The 18,980-nt window shown below is 39.4% G+C and overlaps 1 protein-coding gene across 2 annotated transcripts in view; it reads left to right on the top strand.

Moving 5' to 3' along the window:
- Positions 1–18,980, top strand: part of DHX40 (DEAH-box helicase 40) — a 54,423-nt gene that overhangs the window by 24,064 nt on the left and 11,379 nt on the right. The gene's annotated exons all lie outside the window — the stretch shown is intronic.

The raw sequence follows: 18,980 nt of genomic DNA, 5'->3' as shown, positions 1-18,980 counted from the left end.
GAGAGACTGAGAATGAGAGAGAGGGAGAAAGCACATGAGAGGGGGGAGGGTCAGAGGGAAAAGCAGACTCCCCGCCAAGCAGGGAGCCCGATGCGGGACTCGATCCCGGGACTCCAGGATCATGACCTGAGCGGAAGGCAGTCGCTTAACGGACTGAGCCACCCAGGCGCCCAGTGTCCGCCTTTGACTCGGGTTGTGATCCCAGGGTCCCGGGATCGAGCCCCGAGTCGCCCCCACTCACGCTCTCTCCCTTGCTCTCGCTTTCTCAAATAAATAAATGGAATCTTGGAAAAAAAAAAAAAAAGAACAACAACAAAAAAAGAAACTGCTAAACTGTCTTCCAAAGTGTCTGCACCATTTTGCATTCTCACCAGCAATGAGTCTGAGAATTCCTGTTGCTCCACATCCTTACCAGCATTTGGTATTGTCATTGTTTTAGATTTTGACCATTCTAATAAGTGTGGTAGTGGTATCTTGTTGTTTTAACATGCAGATCCCTGATGACAAATGATGTTAACCATCTTTTTATATGCTTATTTGCCATCTGTAGTTTGTTTGTTTGTTTTTGGTGAGGTGTCCATTCAGGTCTTTTAATTTATTATGTTATTTAAAGATTTCATTTTTAAGTAATCCCTATACCCAGTGTGGGGCTCAAACTTATAACCCTGAGATTGAATCTCATGCTCTACCAACTAAGCCAGCCAGGCGCCCCTGGATCTTTTTAAATTGGGTAGTTTTCTTATTGTTGAGTTTTAAGAGTTCTTTGTATATTTTGGGTAACAGTCCTTTATCAGGTATGTCTTTTGCAAATATTTTCTCCAAGTCTGTGGTTTGCCCTCTCATTCTTTTGATATTGTCTTTCATAGAGCAGAAGTTTTTAATTTTAATGAGGTCCAGTTTTCAGTTACTTCTTTCATGGGTCATGCCTTTGATGTTATATTTGGAAAGTCATCACCATACCCAACATCCTCTAGGTTTTCTCCTGTTATTTTCTAGGAATTGGATGTCCATTTGTTCCACCCCCATTTGTTCAAAAGGCTATCCTTTTTCCGTTGAAATCCCTTTCCCCCTTGTTAAAGATCATTAAACTATATTTGTGTGGGTCTATTTCTGGGCCCTGTATTCTGTTCCGTTGACCTTTTTTCCTATTCTGTCAATTCCACACTGTCTTGAATATTGGAGCTTTATAGTAACTCTTGAAGTTGGATAGGGTTAGTTCTCTGACTTTGCCCTTCCCCTTCAACACTGTTTTGGCTATTTTAGGTCTTTTCCCTTTCTATATAAACTTTTCAACTGGTTTGTTGATATCCATAAAATAAGTAGCTGGGACTTTATTTGGGATTATGTTGAATCTGTAGATCAGGCTGGAAAGAACTGATATCTTGGCAGTATTGATCCTTCCTTTCCATGTACATGAACTATCTCTCCATTTATTTAGATTCTCCAGTAATTCACTGGGCATTTTTTATTACCATATATCTAGCCCTATGAGACATGAAACTGAGTATAAACGGATTTTACATTTTGTTACTCTTTAACTTAATTGTTTGAAATAGAGAGTTTATAATGTTCCTGGCTGAGAGTTAATTTCCTTCCACTGGTAAAGGGAGATAGTATGGTAGACCTTTATCCTGTTACAGTACATTAGTAATATATTAACTTTTCTTCCCTAGACTCAAAAGAAATGGAAGTTCTAAGAGAATTGTTTTGAGGTTCCCATGTCTTTAAACTTCTGCTTTCCTTTCTTGGTGTGTCAGTATGTGACACAACTTAGTCTTATAGCAGCTTTACTTTCTTCTAATGGAGGTGGGGGGGGGGTCACAATTTCTTTTTTAAAGGGCTTCTGGGAGAGCCTGGGTGGCTCAGTCAGTTAAGCTTCTGACTCTTGATTTTGGCTCAGGTCATGATCTCAGGATTGTGAGATCAAGCCCCCATGATGGGCATGGAGCCTGCTTAAGGTTTTCTCTCTCCCTCTCCCCCTTCCCCCTTGAATGAGTGAATGAATGAATGAATGCATGAAAAATAAATAAAAGACCTTCTGAGTAGTGTATCTTGCCTGTAGCCAAGACTAACAATAGTGTGTGCTATCATATTGGCCATATCCCTTTATAGGCTGTGAGTGTGTGTCCAGATTGGTTTATTTATTGCCAAGACTATGATGGAGGATACATTTTTCTATAAAAATACTCTGGTTAAATCAGTGTGCTGCCTATCCCAAAAAGACTATAGTCTTTCTTTTTCCCTCCCCCCTAGATTGTGGTCTTAAGTGTCAGAATTTTGGTTCTAGTAAAACCCCTAATTACAATTGTTTTTTTCTACTAAAGACATTAATATGCAAGGGCTCTTGGGGGCCTTGGGCTCAGGTCATGATCCCGAGTCCCAGGATCGATCCCTGCGTCTGGCTCCTCAGCAGGGAGCCTGCTTCTTCCTCTGGCCCTCCCCCCTCTCCTCTCTCTCTCAAATAAGTAAAAAAAATCTAAAAAAAAAAAGACTATATTCAGTAAATAAGGTTGGCTGGGTGGTGGGTGGGGGATGGGTGAAATGGATGAAGGGAATTAAGAGAAACAAACTTCCAATTATAAAATAAATAAGTCGAGATGAAAGTACAGTATAGAGAATGCAGTCAATAGTATTGTAATAATGTTTTATAGTAAATACGCTTACTGTGGTGAGCATTGAGTAATGTATAGAATTGTTGAATCACTGTGTTGTACACCTGAACCTAATGTAGCATTGTATGTCAGCTATCCTTTAATAATAATCTTTAAGTAAATAAGTAAATAAGTTTGGCTGGGTTTCAAAGCTAAAAATATTGTAAAAACTATTAAAGAGTATTGAAGTGAGAGTCAAGAGATCAGGGTTCTAACCTGACTCCACTGCAACCTAATTATCTGACTACTGGCCTAGTTTTTCTGGACTTCATTTTTCATTTGTAAAATCAGAGAGTTAGATTAGATTAGGGTGATCCAAGCTAATAATCTTGTAAGGCCAGAAAAAGGAACTGGTTTTCCTCATTGGAATTTTTAAATAGATGAAGCCACTCTGGTATTAGCTCTTTTTTTTTTTATTACCTTTTTATTGGAATACAATTTCAAACTTACAGAAATGTTGAAAGAATAGTAAAGGAATTCCTTTATACCTTTTACCTAGTTTCAGCAGTTTTTAACATTTTGCTGTATTTGCTCTACTATTCTTTTTCTCTTTCTCTGTCTCTCTCTGTATATATGTATGCATTTTATGTCTTTTTAAGAATCATTTAGGAATGTTACACTCTCTTACCACATACCACAAAGTATTGATAATGTATATTTACTAAGAATAAGGGCAATCTCTTATTTAACCATAGTACATTTATCAAAATTAGGAAATTTAATATTGACACAATACTATTATCTAGCCCAACAAATTGTCCATTGTCCCTAGAATATACAAAAGTAGTTTTAGAATTCCTAAGATACACCAGTGTCTGCTTACAGTTTTTATTTATTTATTTATTTATTTATTTATATTATTATTATTTTTTAAAGATTTCATTTTATTTATTTGAGAGAGAGAGACAGAGCGAGCGAGAGCACCAGTGGAGGTGGGGGAGGCAGAGGGAGAGGGAGAAGCAGACTGCCCACTGAGCAGGAAGCCTGATGTGGGGTTTGAGACCAGGACCCTTGAGATCATAACCTAAGCCGAAGGCAGATGCTCAACCAACTGAGCCACCCAGGTGCCCCTACAGTTTTTATTTTTGTGCTAAAATGTACATGTAGTGAAATGTATAAATCTTAGGTGTATAATTCAATTAATTTTGCGAAGTGCACACACCCATATAACCAATACTCCTGTCAAGATATGGAACAGTTTTACCACTCTGGAAAATTTCCTCAGTACCCCTTCGCAGTCAGAATCTAACTATCCTACCTCTCCCCCGTCAGCTATTTCTCTATTATTATTATTTTTTTTTTTAGGTTTCACTTTTCTGAAACTTCACATAAATAGACTTACATGTACCTTTTTGTGTTTGGCTTCTTTTGGTCAACATAATGTGGTGAGATTCATCCATGTTGTGATTATCAGTGCTTTTGTTCTTTTTATTGAGTAGTAATTTGAGGTGTGAACATACTACAATTAGTTTTTTTCCCATTATCCTATTGATAGACATTTGAATTGTTTCGTGTTTGTTGCTATTTATAAATACAGCTGTTAGGGGGCGCTTGGGTGGCACCATCCATTAAACATTGGACTCTTGGTTTCAGCTCAGGTTGTGATCTCAGGGTCCTGAGATTGAGCCCAGGTTGGGCTCCAGGCTCAGCATAGAGTCTGCTTGTCCCTCTCCCTGCCCCTTTGCTCCTCCCACCCCACCTTCTTACACGTATGCACTTTCTCTCTCTCTCAAATAAGTAAATCTTAAAAAAAAACCCAAAAAATGGCTGTTTTGAACATTCCTGTGTAGGTCTTTTGTGGATGTGTATTTTCATATCTCTTAGATAACTACCTAGGAACAAATTGCTGCATTATTGAGTAGGCATGTGTTTAAGAAATTGCCAACCCTTTGGGGTGCCTGGGTGGCTCAGTAGGTTGAGCATCCCATTTTGGCTTGTCCTGGGATCAAGTCCCCTCCCCCCACCCCCCATGCAGCCCTATATCAGGCTCCACACTCAATGGTGAGTCTGCTTGGGATTGGGATTCTCTCTCCCTCTGCCCCTCCCCCTGCTCACATTCTCTCTTGCTCTCTCTCAAATAAATCTTAAAAAAAAGAAAGAAAGAAATTGCCAACCCTTTTCCCAAAATGGCTATGCCATTTTAAAATTCCATCAGCAGTGTTTGTACCACATGTCTTCCTCAACATTTGGTGTTGCCTGTCATGTTATTTTATTCATTCTATTACGTATTGGTGATCCCTCCTTATGGTTTAATTTGCATTTTCCTGCTGACTAATATTTTTGTGCATTCATGTGATTATTGGCCATTTATCTATCTTCCTTTGTGAATTATCTGTTAAAATCTCTTACTCAGATTTTAAATTTATTAAAAAATGATGGAATGTCTGAGTTTTTAATTTATTCTGGACACAGTTTATTTGGTAGATATGAGTTGCATGTAGTTGTTCCCACTCTGGGCTTTTCTGTTTACTTTCTGACCCGTGGCTTTAGATGAGGGGAGCTTTTGAATTTTGATAAGTTTCATACATCAGTTGCTATTTTTGTGGTTACTATCTGAATGCTAAAAGATTTTTTCCTGCCTTAGGATCATGAAAATATACTTATTTCTATTGATATTTACCTAGAAGCTTTACAGTATTGAGCTTTTAATAAAGTTTAGTACAGTGATCCATCTGGAATTAAGTTTTGTATATGGTATGAGGTAGAGGCCTAGGTTACTTTTTTCCCCTCTGTGAATATCCACTTATTCCAGCACATTTATGGAAAAGATTTCTTTCCCCACTGAATTGTATTGGCAACTTTTTAGAAAAATCTGTGGACTATATATGTGTGACTCTCTTTCTGGACTTTATTTTATTCCATTGATCTGTTTGTTTATCCTTATGTCAGTGCCACTTTGTGTTGATTACATAGCTTTATGAAAAATTTTGAAATCAACATTGTGTTCGTTTTTGATACCCTTGTGGTTATTCCATATTCCTTGCATTTCTGTGTAAATTTTAGAATCAGCATCAGTTTTTTCAAGAAAAAGCCTGCTAGAATTTTGATATGGATTGTGTTGAACCCTTTATTCTTATTGCTGTTGGTTAACATGTCCTTGTTGTAGGGCTGATAATATACATCTTTTTATTTTATTTTATTTTTTTCCTTAAATTTTTTATTGTTATGTTAATCACCATACATTACATCATTAGTTTTTGATGTAGTGTTCCATGATTCATTGTTTGTGCATAACACCCAGTGCTCCACGCAGAACGTGCCTTCTTTAATAGCCATCACCAGGCTAACCCATCCCCCCACACCCCTCCCCTCTAGAACCCTCAGTTTGTTTTTCAGAGTCCATCGTCTCTCATGGGTCGTCTCCCCCTCCCATTTCCCCCACTTCATTCTTCCCCTCCTGCTATCTTCTTTTTTTTTTTTTTTAACATATATTGCATTATTTCAGAGGTACAGATCTGTGATTCAACAGTCTTGCACAATTCACTGCGCTCACCATAGCACATACCCTCCCCAATGTCTATCACCCAGCCACCCCATCCCTCCCACCCCACCCCCACTCCAGCAACCCTCAGTTTGTTTCCTGAGATTAAGAATCCCTCATATCAGTGAGGTCATATGATACATGTCTTTCTCTGGTTGACTTATTTCACTCAGCATAACACCCTCCAATTCCATCCACATCATTGGAAATGGCAAGATCTCATTCCTTTTGATGGCTGCATAATATTCCATTGTATATATATATACCACATCTTCTTTTTAAATTGAATTTTTTATTGATAGTTTAGAAATGTTTTAGACTTATAAACCAGTTTTGTCAATATTACATAGATCTTTAGACTCATCATCTAATTTGGGAAAACATCTGTCAGGTTTCTGTCATGTATGAGCTTTAAGATTGGGAGGACTTTTTACAGACTAGCTCCTGTCTCAGTACTTTTTTTTTTTTTTTTAAGTAAATTCTATGCCACATGTGGGGATGGAACTCATTACCCCAACTAAGATCAAGAGCCAAATGCTCTGCCAGCTGAGCTAGCCATGTGCCCCTGGCTTAGTATCTTTCACCAAGTTTCTCTCTGACTCTACACACTCCCAGGGCTCGAAGTTGTAGGAGCCATTTAATTCCTGATGGCATCTTTGGCCCCTCATGCAGGATGATATGGGTTGGATACAAAGTATTTCAGACCACCTTAAATTAACCTTTAAGTAATACGTTATAAATAAAATCATTTTTATACCACATCTTCTTTATCCATTCATCTGTCGATGGACATCTTGGCTCTTTCCACAGTATGGCTATTGTGGACATTGCTGCTATAAACATCGGGGTGCACGTACCCCTTCGGATCCCTACATTTGTATCTTTGGGGTAAATACCCAGTAGTGCAATTGCTGGATCGTATGGTAGCTCTATTTTCAACTTTTTGAGGAACCTCCATACTGTTTTCCAGAGTGGTTGCACCAGCTTGCATACCCACCAACACTGTAGGAGGCTTCCCCTTTCTCCGCATCCCCACCAACATCTGTCATTTCCTGACTTGTTAATTTTAGCCATTCTGACTGGTGTGAGGTGGTATCTCATTGAGGTTTTGATTTGGATTTCCCTGATGCTGAGTAATGAGGAGCACTTTTTCATGTGTCTGTTGGCCATTTGGACGTCTTCTTTGGAAAAATGTTCATGTCTTCTGCCCATTTCTTGATTGGATTATTTGTTCTTTGGGTGTTGAGTTTGATAAGTTCTTTATAGATTTTGGATACTAGCCCTTTATCTGATATGTCATTTGCAAATATCTTCTCCCATTCTGTTGGTTGTCTTTTGGTTTTGTTGACTGTTTCCTTTTGCTGTGCAAAAGCTTTTTATCTTGAGGTCCCAATAGTTCATTTTTGCCCTTGCTTCCCTTGCCTTTGGCGATGTTTCTAGGAAGAAGTTGCTGTGGCTGAGGTGGAAGAGGTTGCTGCCTGTGTTCTCCTTTAGGATGTTGATGGACTCCTGTCTCACATTTAGGTCTTTAAACCATTTGGAGTCTATTTTTGTGTGTGGTGTAAGGAAATGGTCCAGTTTCATTCTTCTGCATGTGGCTGTCCAATTTTCCCAACGCCATTTGTTGAAGAGACTGTCTTTTTGCCATTGGACATTCTTTCCTGCTTTGTCAAAGATTAGTTGACCGTAGAGTTGAGGGTCCATTTCTGGGCTCTCGATTCTGTTCCATTGATCTATGTGTCTGTCTTTGTGCCAGTACCATACTGTCTCGATGATGACAGCTTTGTAATAGAGCTGGAAGTCCAGAATTGTGATGCCGCCAGCTTTGCTTTTCTTTTTCAATATTCCTCTGGCTATTCAGGGTCTTTTCTGGTTCCATACAAATTTTAGGATTATTTGTTCCATTTCTTTGAAAAAAGTGGATGGTATTTTGATGGGTATTGCATTGAATGTGTAGAGTGCTCTAGGTAGCATTGACATCTTCACAATGTTTGTTCTTCCAATCCATGAGCATGGAACGTTTTTCCATTTCTTTGTGTCTTCCTCAATTTCTTTCATGAGTATTTTATAGTTTTCTGAGTACAGATCCTTTGCCTCTTTGGTTGGATTTATTCCTAGGTATCTTGTGGTTTTGGGTGCAGTTGTAAATGGGATTGACTCCTTAATTTGTCTCTCTTCTGTCTTTTTGTTGGTGTATAGGAATGCCACTGGTTTCTGTGCATTGATTTTATACCTGCCACTTTACTGAATTCCTGTATGAGTTCTAGCAGTTTTGGGGTGGAATCTTTTGGGTTTTCCACATACAGTATCATATCATCTGCAAACAGTGAGAGTTTGACTTTTTCTTTGCCGATTCGGATGCCTTTGATTTTTTTTTGTTCTCTGATTGCTGTGGCTAGGACTTCTAATACTATGTTGAATAGCAGTGGTGATAGTGGACATCCCTGCCGTGTTCCTGACCTTAGGGAGAGAGCTCTCAGTTTTTCCCCATTGAGAATGATATTTGCTGTGGGTTTTTCATAGATGGCTTTTATGATATTGAGGTATGAACCCTCTATCCCTATGCTCTGAAGAGTTTTGATCAAGAAAGGATGCTGTACTTTGTCAAATGCTTTTTCTGCATCTATTGAGAGGATCATATGATTCTTGTTCTTTCTTTTGTTAATGTATTGTATCACGATGATTGATTTGCGGATGTTGAACCAACCTGCAGCCCAGGGATAAATCCCACTTGGTCGTGGTGAATAATCCTTTTAATGTACTTTTGGATCATATTGGCTAGTATTTTGGTGAGAATTCTTGCATCCATGTTCATCAAGGATATTGGTCTGTAATTCTCCTTTTTGATGGGGTCTTTGGTTTGGGGATCAAGGTAATGGTGGCCTCATAAAACAAGATTGGAAGTTTTCCTTCCATTTCTATTTTTTGGAACAGTTTCAGGAGAATAGGTATTAATTCTTCTTTAAATGTTTGGTAGAATTCCCCTGGGAAGCCATCTGGCCCTGGGCTTTTGTTTATTGGGAGATTTTTGTTGACTGCTTCAATTTCCTTAGTGATTATAGGTCTGTTCAGGTTTTCTATTTCTTCCTGGTTCAATTTTGGTAGTTGATACATCTCTAGGAATGCATCCATTTCTTCCAGATTATCTTATTTGCTGGCATATAGTTGCTCATAATATGTTCTTATAATTGTTTGTATTTCTTTGGTGTTGGTTGTGATCTCTCCTCTTTCATTCATGATTTTGTTGATTTGGGTCATTTTTCTTATTGATAAGTCTGGCCAGGGGTTTATCAATCTTGTTAATTCTTTCAAAGAACCAGCTCCTAGTTTTGTTGATCTGTTCTACTGTTCTTTTGGTTTCTATCTCATTGATTTCTGCTCTGATCTTTATTATTTCTCTTCTCCTGTTGGATTTAGGCTTTTTTTTGCTGTTTTTTTCTCTAGCTCCTTTAGGTGTAGGGTTAGGTATTTGATACTACACTTGATCTTAGCCAAAAGGCTGAGAAGCGATTGTAGGATTAGATATTTGAGACCTTTCTTGTTTCTTGAGAAAGGCTTGTATTGCTATATACTTTCCTCTCAGGACTGCCTTTGCTGCATCCCAAAGATTTTGAACAGTTGTGTTTTCATTTTCAGTGGTTTCCATGAATTTTTTTAATTCTTCTTTAATTTCCTGGTTGACCCATTCTTTAGTAGGATGCTCTTTAGCCTCCATGTTTTTGAGTTCTTTCCGACTTTTCTCATGTGATTGAGTTCTAGTTTCAAAGACTGTGGTCTGAAAATATGCAGGGAATAATCCCACTCTTTTGGTACCGGTTGAGACCTGATTTGTGACCTAGGATGTGATCAATTCTGGAGAATGTTCCATGGGCACTAGAGAAGAATGTGTATTCTGTTGCCTTGGGATGGAATGTTCTGAATATGTCTGTGAAGTCCATTTGGTCCAGTGTGTCATTTAAAGTCTTTATTTCTTTGTTGATCTTTTGCTTAGATGATCTGTCCATTTCAGTCAGGGGGGTGTTAAAGTCCCCCACTATTATAGTATTGTTGTCAATGTGTTTCTTAGCTTTTGTTATTAATTGCCTGATATAATTGGCTGCTCCCATGTTCGGGGCATAGATATTTACAATTGTTAGATCTTCTTGTTGGATAGACCCTTTAAGTAGGATATAGCATGCTTCCTCATCTCTTATTACAGTCTTTGGTTTAAAATCTAATTTGTCTGATCTAAGGATTGCCACCCCAGCTTTCTTTTGGTGTCCATTAGCATGGTAAATGGTTTTCCACCCCTTCACTTTCAATCTGTGGGTGTCTTTGGGTCTAAAGTGAGTCTCTTGCAGACAGCATATCGATGGGTCTTGTTTTTTAATCCAATCTGATAGCCTGTGTCTTTTGATTGAGGCATTTAGCCCATTTACATTGAGGGTAACTATCGAAAGATATGAATTTAGTGCCATTGTATTGCCTGTAAGGTGACTGTTACTGTATATTGTCTGTGTTCCTTTCTGGTCTATGCTGCTTTTAGGCTCTCTCTTTGCTTAGAGGACCCCTTTCAATATTTCTTGGAGGGCTGGTTTCGTGTTTGCAAATTCCTTTAGTTTTTGTTTGTCCTGGAAGCTTTTTATCTCTCCTTCTATTTTCAATGACAGCCTAGCTGGATATAGTATTCTTGGCTGCATATTTTTCTCGTTTAGTGCTCTGAATATATCATGCCAGTCCTTTCTGGCCTGCCAGGTCTCTGTGGATAGGTCTGTTGCCAATCTAATGTTTCTGCCATTGTAGGTTACATATCTCTTCTCCCGAGCTGCTTTCAGGATTTTCTCTTGGTCTCTGAGACTCACAAGTTTTACTATTAGATGTCGGGGTGTTGACCTATTTTTATTGATTTTGAGAGGGGTTCTCTGTGCTTCCTGGAGTTTGATGCCTGTTTCCTTCCCCACATTAATTAAGTTCTCTGCTATAATTTGCTCCAATATACCTTCTGCCCCTCTCTCCCTCTCTTCTTCTTCTGGGATCCCAATTATTCTAATGTTGTTTTGTCTTATGGTATCGCTTATCTCTTGAATTCTGCCCTCTTGATCCTGTAGTTTATCTCTCTTTTTCTCAGCTTCTTTATTTTTATCATTTTGTCTTCTATATCGCTGATTCTCTCTTCTGCCTCATTTATCCTAGCAGTTAGTGCCCCCATTTTTTATTGCACCTCATTAATAGCCTTTTTGATTTTGACTTGGTTAGATTTTAGTTCTTTTATTTCTCCATAAAGGGTTTCTCTAATAACCTCCATGCTTTTTTAAAGCCCAGCTAGTATCTTTAAAATCATGATTCTGAACTCTAGGTCCGACATCATACTAAGATCCATATTGAGTAGGTCCCTGGCAGATGGTACTACCTCTTGTTCTTTTTGTTGAGGTAATTTTTTCCGTCTTGTCATTTTGTCCGGAGGAGAATAGATGAATGAGAGAACAAAATGCTAACAGGGTAACAACGTCCCCAGCAAATACACTCTATACAAATCAGAAAAGACCTGAAACCAGGGGAAAAGAAAGGAAAAGAGAGAAATAAAAGAAAAGAAAAAGATAAGAACAAAGAAAAACAGAACAAAACAAAAAAAACAGAATATGATCAAATATGATCAGGCTGGTGCATAGATCAGTGCCGCACACTAGATTTTGGGTATATTTGGTCTGTTAGAAGAAAGTGCCTCCCAAAATTTTAAAGAAAGACTTATATATGTACAAAATAAGGGTTGATATGATGAAGGGATGGAATATGACTGTAAAGAAGAAAATTACAAAAAATTTTATAAAAGGAATTGATAAGTTGTTTGAAAAAAGAAAGAAGAGGATTAAAAAAAAAAGAGAGAAAAAAAGGGGAGAGAATGTGATCAGGCAGGAGACTAGAACAAAGCCATACACTAGAGATTTAGGGTATATTTTGGTCTGTTAGAAGAAACTGTATCTCAAAATTTTAAAGAGAGAACAACTTATATATATATGCCAAAAATAAGGGTAACTACTATGAAGAGATAGAATATGACTCTAAAAATGAAAAATAAAACTGTTTTTTAAAAAAGAGATTGAGAGGATGTTGGCTGAAAAAGGGAAAAAGAAAAATTAAAAAAAAAAAGTTAAAAAAAATTAACTTTGAAAGACTAAAGAATCATGGTAAAAAAACCATGAATTCTATGTGCAGTATTCCCCTAGCACTGGAGTTCTGCCGTTCTCATTGATTGGTAAACTTGGTCTTGGCTGGCTGTTCTTGCTGATCTTCTGGGGGAGGGGTCTGTTTCCGGAGGTGGAATTGCCTGCCCTTGTCGGTCTGGGCTAAGTAATCTGCTCCGGTTTGCTCTCGGGAGCTTTTGTTCCCTGCAAGCGTTTGGTACAGCTTTGGAGGACGAGAGTGAAAATGGTGGCCTCCCAATCTCCGCCCCAGAGGAGCTGAGAACTCGGCCCGCTCCTCAGTGCGCCCCCAGAGAAAAGCAGTCAATCACTCCTGTCTCCCCTGTCTCCCCTGTCTCCCCCGTCTCCGCTGCACTCCATGCCCACCCGGCCTGTGATGGAGCGTTTCTGTCTTTGGCCCCTGACTAGGTGTGGAGTCTCCAAACCCAGCAGATCCCTGCGGTGCGTTCCCGCGCCGCTCCTCCCAGGGGAGGAAGGGGAGTCTCCCCGGATCTGCCGCTTGTTGGGTCCCTGCTGGAGGAGCAGTGGCCCGACTGTGCCGTGGGTCACGGTTTATGGCAACCCCGAGCTGAGAGTCCGCGCTTCGGCTCCGTCTCTGCAGCCGGCTTCCCTGCTCTGATACCCAGGAGCTCTGCCGCACTCAGGCACTCCCGGTGTTTCTGTGACCCTGAGGGTCCTGAGACCACACCGTCCCAGCGAGGGTTCCACCCCTTGCTTAGCCACTGGAGCGACGTCCCTCAGCGGAGCTGACTTCTTAAAAGTTCCGATTTTGTGCTCCGCGGCTCTATCACTTGCCAAAAGCGGCCCATGGAGGCCCCCTCCCCTGCTGTCTATCCTCCCGAATATCCCCTGGGATTCACTTCTCCGCACGTCCTACCTTCGGGAAAGTGGTCGCTTTTCTGTTCAGCGTTGTTGCTATTCTTTTCTTCGATCTCCTGTTGAGTTCGTAGGTGTTCAGAATGGTTTGATCTCTATCCAGCTGAATTCCTGAGACCAGAGGAAATGCAGGGCTCCTCCTCCTCCGCCATCTTGCTCTGCCCCATAATATACATCTTTAATCACAGTTTACTCAATGAATATTTTATTGCCTCTTGTTTTTTTTTTATTGCCTCTTGTAAAATACAGGAAACCTTGCAACAATTTAGTTCCATTCACTCCTCCATCATATGTGCTATTGTTGTCATATAAATTACATTTACATATGTTATAAACTTCAAATACAGTATATAATATTTCCTTTAAACCCTCATATGTCTTTGAAAGAAGTTGAGAAGAAATGAAAAATTAAGTCCATTCCAGTCCTGGAAGTAGAAGTTCAGGTATTGGTTTAAAATTTTTTTTTTCTTTTAAAGATCTTATTTGTTTATTTTAGGGAGAGATAGTGGACATGCGTGTGTGCCTGCCTGCGTGAGCAGAGAGGGGGGCAGAGGGAAAGAAAGAGAGAGAATCTCAAGCAGACTCTACTCTGAGCGTGGAGGCTGAGGCCACTGCGGGGCTCGATCCCACCACCTTGAGATCATGACCTGAGCCGAAACCAAGAGTTGGTCGCTCAACCGACCAAGCCACCCAGGTTTTAAAACTTTTGTTTAGAATCTTCTGTCTGTGGATGGATTGTTGACTCAACTTTTTAGCTTTTTAGGTTGTTCAGGTCTTGGGTTATTTGTTTGTTTTTAAGATTTTATTTGTTTATTAGAGAAAGAGAGAGCACGAGCAATGGGGAGGAGCATAAGGAGATGGAGAAACAGATTCCCTGCTGAGCAGGGAGCCCAATATAGGGCTCTGTGCCAGGACCCCAGGGATCATGACTTGAGCTAAAGGCAGACACTTAACCAACTGAGCCACCCAGGTGCTCAGGTCTTAGGTTTTAATTATGTGTTCTTTGTTTTTTTGTTTGTTTTTATCAAGTCCTTGGGTTGGTTTTTGGTATCTTGAAGGCCTTTATTTGGGACCTACACTTTAGGAAAACGATATTTGAAAATGAGCTATATTTGTAGGCACTCAAGGAAAAGGGAGACTTCCCTTTGTTAGCCTAATACTTGGCCTTAGATATCTGTGGACATAGATCTAACTGTTTAGAATATTCGTAGATCTAACTCTTTAGAATATTCAGATAATATAGCCAGTAGGAATATGTCTTATATTCTGTGCTTTGATTTGGTGAGGTTTTTTTTTTTAAGATTTTATTTATTTGAGAGAGAGGGAGAGCCTAGAAGGAGAGTGAGAGGGAGAAGCTGATTCCCTACTGAGCAGAGAGCCCGATGCAGGGCTTTATCTCAGGACTCTGAAATCATGACCTGAGCTGAAGGTAGACGCTTAACCTTCCTACCCGCAGCCACCCAGGCGCCCCTGGTGAGATATTTTTGATTAAGTCTTATGTTTGTGAAGCACTTGATGTCAGTCGTTTAATGGATATGAAACATGCATTACCCCCAAAGCTCTAAGGTAACTCAGAGATTCAGCATTTCTAAATTCCACAGAATGACAATGCAACTATAAAATAGCAGTGGCCTTTTCTATTGTTATGTCAGATACAGGATTGAGGGTTTTTTTCCCCTTAAATACTGACCTAGGCCTCTTTTTTTTTAAAATAGGTAGTACATAGGTGCCTGGGTGGCTCAGTCCGTTAAGTGTCTGCCTTCAGTTCAGTTCATGATTCCGGGGTCCTGAGATCGAGTGCCATGTCAGGCTCCGTGCTCAGTGGGGAGTCTTTCTCCTTCTCCCTTTGCCCTTCCCCCCGCTCATTGCTCACTCTCTCTGTCTCTCAAATAAATAAATAAAATCTTTAAAAATAAAAATAGGTAATCCATGAGGTGTTATTATCAAATATATTTCTATGTTAATAGGCCCAACAACACAATTTTATAGATGATGTTTCATGTAATTTCTTTTTAAGTCACATAAGGGGACATAATAGAAGAAATAATTATATTCTCTTTTTTATTTACCTACATACTTACTTTTACCAGTGCTCTTTTTCAGTGTCAAATTACTATCTGATGTCACTTCCTTTCAGCCTGAATAACTTCCTTTATTATTTCCTGTAAGTCAGGTATGCCAGCAATGAATTCTTTCAGGTTTTGTTATCTGGGAATGTCTTTATTTTTGCCTTCATTTTGAAAGATCATTTTACTGGATATAGGATTCTTAGGTGACAGTTTCTTTCAACACTGAATAAATATATCATCCCATAGTCTTCCAGCATCCATCACGTCTAATGAGAAATCATTTGTTAATTTTATTGGCATTCTCTTGTGCATAATAAGTCATTTTCCTTTTGCTGCTTTCAGTATTTTGGCTATTATGAGTCTGTGGGTCTTTTTGCTTTTATCCTACTTGGGGTTCATTAAGCTTCCTCAATGTGTAGATTAATGTTTTTCATCAAATTTTGGAATTTTTCAGCCATTATTTCCTTAAAATTTTTTCTACCTCTTCCTCTTCTTTCCTTCTGGCAGTCCCATTATACAAGTGTTCATGTGCTTAATGGTGTCCCACATTGCTCTGAGACTGCTCATTTTTCATCATTCTTTTTTTTTTCTCTGTTCTTTGGATTGCATAATCTCTCTTGATCTATATTTTGCTGATTCTTTCTTCTTCCAGCCCAAATCTACTATTGAGCCCCACTCAGTGAAGTTTTTCTATTTCTTATTGTACATTTCAGTTCCAGCAGTCAGCTCCTGGTTGGTTGCAGGTTGTACTTAATACCTTTAAGCTAGTGATGTTTGCATCCTTTCCTGTTGAATCTGTGTTATGTGGTTTGGAGACTGCTTTCACAGTTCAGAGTTTATGAGTTAGTCCTATGTTCAGCCATAGACCAGAGGCTCGGATGTTCCCTTTCCTTTTGTACCTCCTCAGAAAGTACAGCCTTGGAGATCTGCATAGTCTTTCAGAACATCAGGACAACTATGGGTTTAGCTGGTTTCTCTGATCTTTCTGTGAAGTTTTTGGCCTGCCTTAATTTCTTGCTGGTCTGCCTCTAATGGTAACAGATTAAGCTGTTAGTCTCCACTGATTGCTAGGTGATTGCTCTCTTGTTTTTGACAGTGCCTTTGGGGCATAAATTACTCTATAGTCTGATCCAAATAAAGTTGGGCACCTTGGCAGGGGCAAAGTATTGCTGGTTTTTAATAGTGCTTGTCTCTGTCCTCTTCTGGGAAGAACCTCTGTGCTGTGGAGCAGGAGCTGGGAGTTGATTGGGAATGGATGGGTTCTTCACTGGCTGCCCCACCAAGATCCTCCCAATAGAGCAGAAGCTTGAAGTGGGAGGTGGTGGGAACTGGTGCTTTGGTTACCACCACTGCCCAGTATACATCTTCCTTAGCATAAAGCTTGGTGAGATGGCATCTGTGACTGCAAAAAGAAAAACAAAAAAACAAAAACAAAAACCTGGTATAACTCTAGGAAACTGGGAGTAGTGGGAGCTACCACTCAGCTGCTGAACTCACTAGAATAGCTTTTCTGCAATCCAGAGCTGTAAGGGAAGGGAAAGCAGTAATTCACAGTCATGAGCTGTTGGGCCTTGATCCTCCTTACAGAGTAGGAGCTGGAGATGAGGGAAAGGCTGCCACTTTCTGGTTGCTAAACGCTCTGGAATAGTTCTTCCACACACAGAGCTATGGGGGGTTGAGTGTAGTTCCTACTCGAATGTGATCCTTCCTTCTGTTCTTACTGAAGTCCATAGATTCAGTCAATCTCCAGAGACTTTAAATGATTGTCTTTGGTAATTTTGACTGGCTTAACAGATGTCTGTCTGGGACAGAGGTTTCACCTAACTCCTCACATCACCATTTCCAATATATGTACATAGTTAAATATTCAAACACTGCACAAAGAATTAAGTGAAAAGTAAGTCTTCCTCTCTTAAAGATGTCCTTAGGTCTGATTCCTAGAGGCAACAATTGCTACCAGTTTTTTCTTCATAACTTAGAGAGATACTTTAGCGCATATATATATATATATATATATATATATATGCGCATATATATAATTAATTAATTTTTAAATCTGGATCATGAAGAACTTTAGCTGCTGCAGAATGCAGCTTCAGGTTTTGAGCATGTGACTTGCTAGGATCTTGTTACACCCAAAATGTGTATTGGCTTTCCAGCTGCTTCTATAAGCATTTGTAGTCTTTATAGGTTAAGCAGTCCTTTCTGGCTTGGGTCTTGGAGATCACCTAATTTAGTTTATCATATACTTACTGGTAAAACTGGATAGTATTCTCACTTCTAACATTAAATTAAGATTATAAATATCAAGATGATCACACTGTCAACATTTTTAATGATCTGTCTTTTGCTGTAGTAAACCGTATCCAATATCTGCTAGTATAGATGTTGTTTTAGAAGTCAGACAATAGAGTGAGAGCTGTTAAATACTTTTTAGGTGGTAAAAATCATTGCCTTAAAATGGAACAAATTTAAAATAACACTGGGTTGGTTCTGTAGTCTTTAATTATGTTAATTGTGACTTTTTAGACATAAAGGGCATTTTATGTGCATGTGACACTTGTGGTTTTATTCCTCTGTTTCAGCTCTGAGGACTTATTATTATTGAAATCCTGTTTTGTTTTCTGTTTGATTGCTATATAGAAAAGTATTGAATTAATTTTCCAAATGGAGAAGTTCAGCTCATGCAACCTTGTTTTACTGCTTCATCTTGTTACTTACAGTTCTTGCTTCAGTAGATCTACCTATTTGCAAGACATAAAACTGATAACAGAATTTCATCTGGGGACGGGGCGCCTGGGTGGCGCAGTCGTTAAGTGTCTGCCTTCGGCTCAGGTCATGGTCCCAGGGTACTGGGATCCAGCCCCGCATTGGGCTCCCCACTTGGCGGGAAGCCTGCTTCTCCCTCTCCCACTCCCCCTGCTTGTGTTCCCTCTCTTGCTGTGTCTCTCTCTGTCAAATAAATAAATAAAATCTTAAAAAAAAAAAAGAATTTCATCTGGGGAAAGATAATAAAGTGACAAGTCTACTGGAAAGTAATTAAAGATGGATAGTCAGACTGTTGTTTAGCAGATAAACTTGCTGAAATTTTAGGAACCGTGTGTGATACGGGTTTTGACTTTCCCATACATATCTTGAATTTACTATGGGACTTCTGCCTGTTTTAATTTTAGTTAATTAGATTTTTGCGGGGGGAGAGTCAGGGAAAAGGAACAAAAAAATGTTATCTGTTCTCTTGACTTTGAGAATAATGGAGGAAGAGACAAAGAGAAGGTAGCAATGTGGGATGGACATCCAGGGAAGCAATATGCTCTCTACATTTTTAAAAACGTGAGCAGGTAGCCACTCTAAACAACAGGGATCCAACACTAACCATGCAGAGTTAATCTTCAGAAAACATGAGCTGAGCTTAAAATTGTAATCTGTGCTGAAAGTTGTTGCCGTTCTACTGACCTTTTAATAAGAGATGGTAAGCCACCTGTATAAATTATGCTAGGAGGTATTATAGCCAAATTGAATGGTTGGCTAGAGGCAGAGAAAATAAGAACTGAGCCAAGGTAGGAAGCTTCTCTGAGGCTTTATAGCCCAGGGGTCCAAGGCAGCTGGTGCTCTACATTTCTATAGCAGGAAACACAATTGAGGGATCCAGGGGCCCCAGCCTGATAGATAGGCTTGTCTCCTAGTGTTGGGAGCCAGAACAGGGTGATGCTCAAGTCTAGTGCAA

Source organism: Zalophus californianus, chromosome 16 (genome assembly GCF_009762305.2).
Source record: "Zalophus californianus isolate mZalCal1 chromosome 16, mZalCal1.pri.v2, whole genome shotgun sequence".
Taxonomy (NCBI): domain Eukaryota; kingdom Metazoa; phylum Chordata; class Mammalia; order Carnivora; family Otariidae; genus Zalophus; species Zalophus californianus.
This window is presented reverse-complemented; position numbering and strand designations above follow the sequence as displayed.